Below are 5,172 nucleotides of genomic sequence, written 5' to 3'. Positions count from 1 at the left end.
GCAAAGCTATGTCGCGTGCTGCGGTATGCGGAGACACTAAAAGCACCATAGTAGAACACAGATGAAGGTTCTAAGTTGATGTGATAGCCAGTGAGAAGTAGTACAATTCAAGTTTTAGGTATCGATTATTGACTTTTTAACTAGCTTTGGTGCCTTGGACATGAGCTAGGACCTTAACATTTTGCATGAAAGGAGGACTAGCAGCCGAGTTGCACGGGAGAATGTGAAAAGTGTTCATTTGTAGTAAAAACCTGAGAAATCCGTCCCTTTAGTAGAACACAGATGAAGCTTGTAAGTTGTTGTAATAGCCAGTAAGAAGTAGTACAATTCAAGTTTTAGGTATCGATTATTGAATTTGTACCCTTCTTTGGTGCCTTGGACATGAGCTAGGAACTTAAGATATTGCATGAAAGTAGGACTAGCAGCCACGATGCGCGGGAGAATGTGAAAAGTGTTCATTTGTAATAAAAAACTGAGAAATCCTTCCGTTTTCGTCATTTGTTATCAAATCGACTTAAAGCCAGATCGTCACATTGGCCGCTCTTCTCTCTGAAACGGTTGTACTTATCGTGTGCAAAGCTATGTCGCGTGCTGAATAAACACTAAGAGCACCATAGTAGAATACAGATGAAGCATCAAAGTTGATGTAAGAGCCAGTAAGAAGTAGTACAATTCAAGTTTTAGGTATCGATTATTGACGTTTTAGCTGGCATTGGTGCCTTGGACATGAGCTAGGACCTTAAGATTCAGCATGAAAGGAGGACTAGCAGCCGAGTTGCACGGGAGAATGTGAAAAGTGTTCATATGTAGTAAAAACCTGACAAAATCCGAACGTTTTCGTCATTTGTTATCGAATCGACCTAATGCCAGGTCGTCACATTGGCCTCAGTTCTGTCTGGAACGGTTACATTTATCGTCTGCAGAGCTATGTCGCGTGCTGCGGTATGCAGAGACACTAAAAGCACCATAGTAGAACACAGATGAAGCATCTAAGTTGATGTAATAGCCAGTAAGAAGTAGTACAATTCAAGTTTTAGGTATCAAATATTGTCTTTTTACCTGGCTTTGGTGCCTTGGACATGAGCTAGGACCTTAAGATTTTGGATTAAACTAGGACTAGCAGCCGCGATGCGCGGGAGAATGTGAATAGTGTTCGTATGTAGTAAAACCTGAGAAATCCGTCCGTATTCGTCATTTGTTATTGAATCGACTTAAAGCCAGATCGTCACATCGGCCGCTCTTCTCTCTGAAACGGATGTACTTATTGTCTGCAAAGCTATGTCTCGTGCTGCGGTATGCGGAGACACTAAAAGCACCATAGTAGAACACAGATGAAGCTTCTAAGTTGATGTAATAGCCAGTAAGAAGAAGTACAATTCAAGTTTTAGTTATCGATTAATGACTTTTTAACTGCCTCTGGTGGCGTGGACATGGGCTAGGTTCGTAACATTTTGCATGAAAGGAGGACTAGCAGCCGAGTAGCATGGGAGAATGTGAAAAGTGTTCATTTGTAGTAAAAACCTGAGAAATGCGTCCGTTTTCGTCATTTGTTATCGAATCGACTTAAATCCAGATCGTCACATTGGCCACTTTTCTCTCTGAAACGGTTACATTTATCGTCTGCTAAGCTATGTCGCGTGCTGCGGTATGCGGAGACACTAAAAGCACCATAGTGGATCACAGATGAATCATCTAAGTTGATGTAACAGCCAGTAAGATGTAGTACAATTCAAGTTTTAGGTATCGATTATTGACTTTTTAGCTGGCTTTGATGCCTTGGACATGAGCTAGGACCTTAAGATTCTGCATGAAAGGAGGACTAGCAGCCGAATTGCACGGCAGAATGTGAAAAGTGTTCATATGTAGTAAAAACCTGAGAAATCTGTCCGTTTTCGTCATTTGTTATCAAATCGACTTAAAGCCAGATCGTCACATTGGCCGCTCTTCTCTCTGAAACGGTTGTACTGATCGTCTGCAAATCTATGTCGCGTGCTGCGGTATGCGGAGACACTAAAAGCACCATTGTAGAACACAGATGAAGCTTCTAAATTGATGTAATAGCCAGTAATAAGTAGTACAATTCACGTTTTAGTTATCGATTATTGACTTTTTAACTGGCTTTGGTGCCTTGGACATGAGCTAGGACCTTAACATTTTGCACGAAAGGAGGACTAGCAGCCGAGTTGAAAGCGAGAATGTGAAAAGTGTTCATATGTAGTAAAAACCTGAGAAATCCGTTACTTTTCGTCATTTGTTATCGAATCGACTTAAATCCAGATCGTCACATTGGCCAGTTTTCTCTCTGAAACGGTTACATTTATCGTCTGCAAAGCTATGTCGCGTGCTGCGGTATGTGGAGACACTAAAAGCACAATAGTAGAACACAGATGAAGCTTCTAAGTTGATGTAATAGCCAGAGAGAAGTATTAGAATTCAAGTTTTAGGTTTCGATTATTGACTTTTTACCCTTCTTTGGTGCTTTGGACATGAGCTAGGAACTTAAGATTTTGCATGAAAGTAGGACTAGCAGATGCGATGCGCGGGAGAATGTGAAAAGTGGTCATATGTAGTAAAAGCCTAAGAAATCCGTCCGTTTTCGTCATTTGTTATCGAATCGACTTAAAGCCAGATCGTCACATTGGGCGCGCTTCTCTCTGAAACGGTTGTACTTATCGTCTGCAAAGCTATGTCGCGTGCTGCGGTATGCGTAGACACTAAAAGCACCATAGTAGAACACAGATGAAGCTTCTAAGTTGACGTAATAGCCAGTAAGAAGTAGTACAATTCAAGTTTTAGTTATCGATTATTGACTTTTTAGCAGGCTCTGGTGCCTTGGACATGAGCTAGGACCTTAACATTTTGCATGAAAAGAGGACTAGCAGCCGCGTTGCCAGGGAGAATGTGTAAAGTGTTCATATGTAGTAAAAACCTGAGAAATCCGTCCGTTATCGTCATTTGTTATCGAATCGACTTAAAGCCGGATCGTCACATTGGCCGCTCTTCTGTCTGAAACGGTTACATTTATCGTCTGCAAAGCTATGTCGCGTGCTGCGGTATGTGGAGACACTAAAAGCACCATAGTAGAACACAGATGAAGCTTCTAAGTTGATGTAATAGCCAGTAAGAAGTAGTACAATTCAAGTTTTAGTTATCGATTATTGACTTTTTAACTGCCTTCGGTGCCTTTGACATGAGCTAGGACCGTAACATTTTGCATGAAATTAGGACTAGCAGCCGAGTAGCACGGGAGAATGTGAAAAGTGTTCATATGTAGTAAAAACCTGAGAAATCCGTCCGTTTTCGTCATTTCTTATAGAATCGACTTAAAGCCAGATCGTCACATTGGCCACTTTTCTCTCTGTGACGGTTACATTTATCGTCTGCAAAGCTATGTCGTGTGCTGCGGTATGTGGAGACACTAAAAGCACCATAGTAGAACACAGATGAAGCTCCTAAGTTGATGTAAAAAGCCAGTAAGAAGTAGTACAATTCAAGTTTTAGGTATCGATTATTAAATTTTTACCCTTCTTTGGTGCTTTGAACCGGAGCTAGGAACTTAAGATTTTGTATGAAAGGAGGACTAGCAGTAGCGTTGCACTGGAGGAATGTGAAATGTGTTCATATGAAGTAAAAACCTGAGAAATCCGTCCGTTTTCGTCATTTGTTATCGAATCGACTTAAAGCCAGATCGTCACATTGGCCGCAGTTCTGTCTGAAACGGTTACATTTATCGTCTGCAAAGCTATGTCGCGTGCTGCGGTATGCAGAGACACTAAAAGCACCATAGTAGAACACAGATGAAGCTCCTAAGTTGATGTAAAAGCCAGTAAGAAGTAGCACAATTCAAGTTTTAGGTATCGATTATTAACTTTTTACCCTTCTTTGGTGCTTTGAACAGGAGCTAGGAACTTAAGATTTTGTATGAAAGGAGGACTAGCAGTAGCGTTGCACTGGAGAATGTGAAAAGTGTTCATATGTAGTAAAAACCTGAGAAATCCGTCCGTTTTCGTCATTTGTTATCGAATCGACTTAAAGCCATATCGTCACATTGGCCGCTCTTCTGTCTGAAACGGTTACATTCTTCGTCCTCAAAGCAATGTCGCATGCTGCGGTATGCGGAGACACGAAGAGCGCCATAGTGGATCACAGATGAAGCATCTAAGTTGATGTAATAGCCAGTAAGAAGTAGTACAATTCAAGTTTTAGGTATCGATTAATGACTTTTTAGCTGGCTTTGGTGCCTTGGACATGAGCTAGGACCTTAAGACTCTGCATGTAAGGAGGAGTAGCAGCCGAGTTGCACGGGAGAATGTGAAAAGTGTTCATATGTAGTAAAAACCTGAAAAATCCGTTAGTTTTCGTCCTTTGTTATCGAATCGACTTAAAGCAGGTCGTCACATTCGCCGCTCTTCTGTCTGAAACGGTTACATTTATATTCTGCAAAGCTATGTCGCATGCTGCGGTATGCGGAGACACTAAAAGCACCATAGTGGATCACAGATGAATCATCTAAGTTGATGTAACAGCCAGTAAGATGTAGTACAATTCAAGTTTTAGGTATCGATTATTGACTTTTTGCTGGCTTTGGTGCCTTGGACATGAGCTAGGACCTTAAGATTCTGCATGAAACGAGGACTAACAGCCGAATTGCACGGCAGAATGTGAAAAGTGTTCATATGTAGTAAAAACCTGAGAAATCCGTCCGTTTTCGTCATTTGTTATCAAATCGACTTAAAGCCAGATCGTCACATTGGCCGCTCATCTGTCTGAAACGGTTACATTTATCGTCTGCAAAGCTATGTCGCATGCTGCGGTATGCGGAGACACTAAAAGCACCATAGTGGATCACAGATGAAGCATCTACGTTGATGTAATAACCAGTAAGAAGTAGTACAATTCAAGTTTTAGGTATCGATTATTGACTTTTTACCCTTCTTTGGTGCCTTGGACGTGAGCTAGGACCTTAAGATTCTGCATGAAAGGAGGACTAGCAGCCGAGTTGCACGGGAGAATGTGAAAAGTGTTCATATGTAGTAAAAACCTGACAAAATCCGAACGTTTTCGTCATTTGTTATCGAATCGACCTAATGCCAGGTCGTCACATTGGCCTCAGTTCTGTCTGGAACGGTTACATTTATCGTCTGCAGAGCTATGTCGCGTGCTGCGGTATGC

The sequence above is a fragment of the Schistocerca gregaria genome, unplaced genomic scaffold (genome assembly GCF_023897955.1).
Source record: "Schistocerca gregaria isolate iqSchGreg1 unplaced genomic scaffold, iqSchGreg1.2 ptg000205l, whole genome shotgun sequence".
Classification (NCBI taxonomy): Eukaryota; Metazoa; Arthropoda; class Insecta; order Orthoptera; family Acrididae; genus Schistocerca; species Schistocerca gregaria.
The sequence above is the reverse complement of the archived record's forward strand: the minus strand, read 5'-3'. Positions refer to the sequence as shown.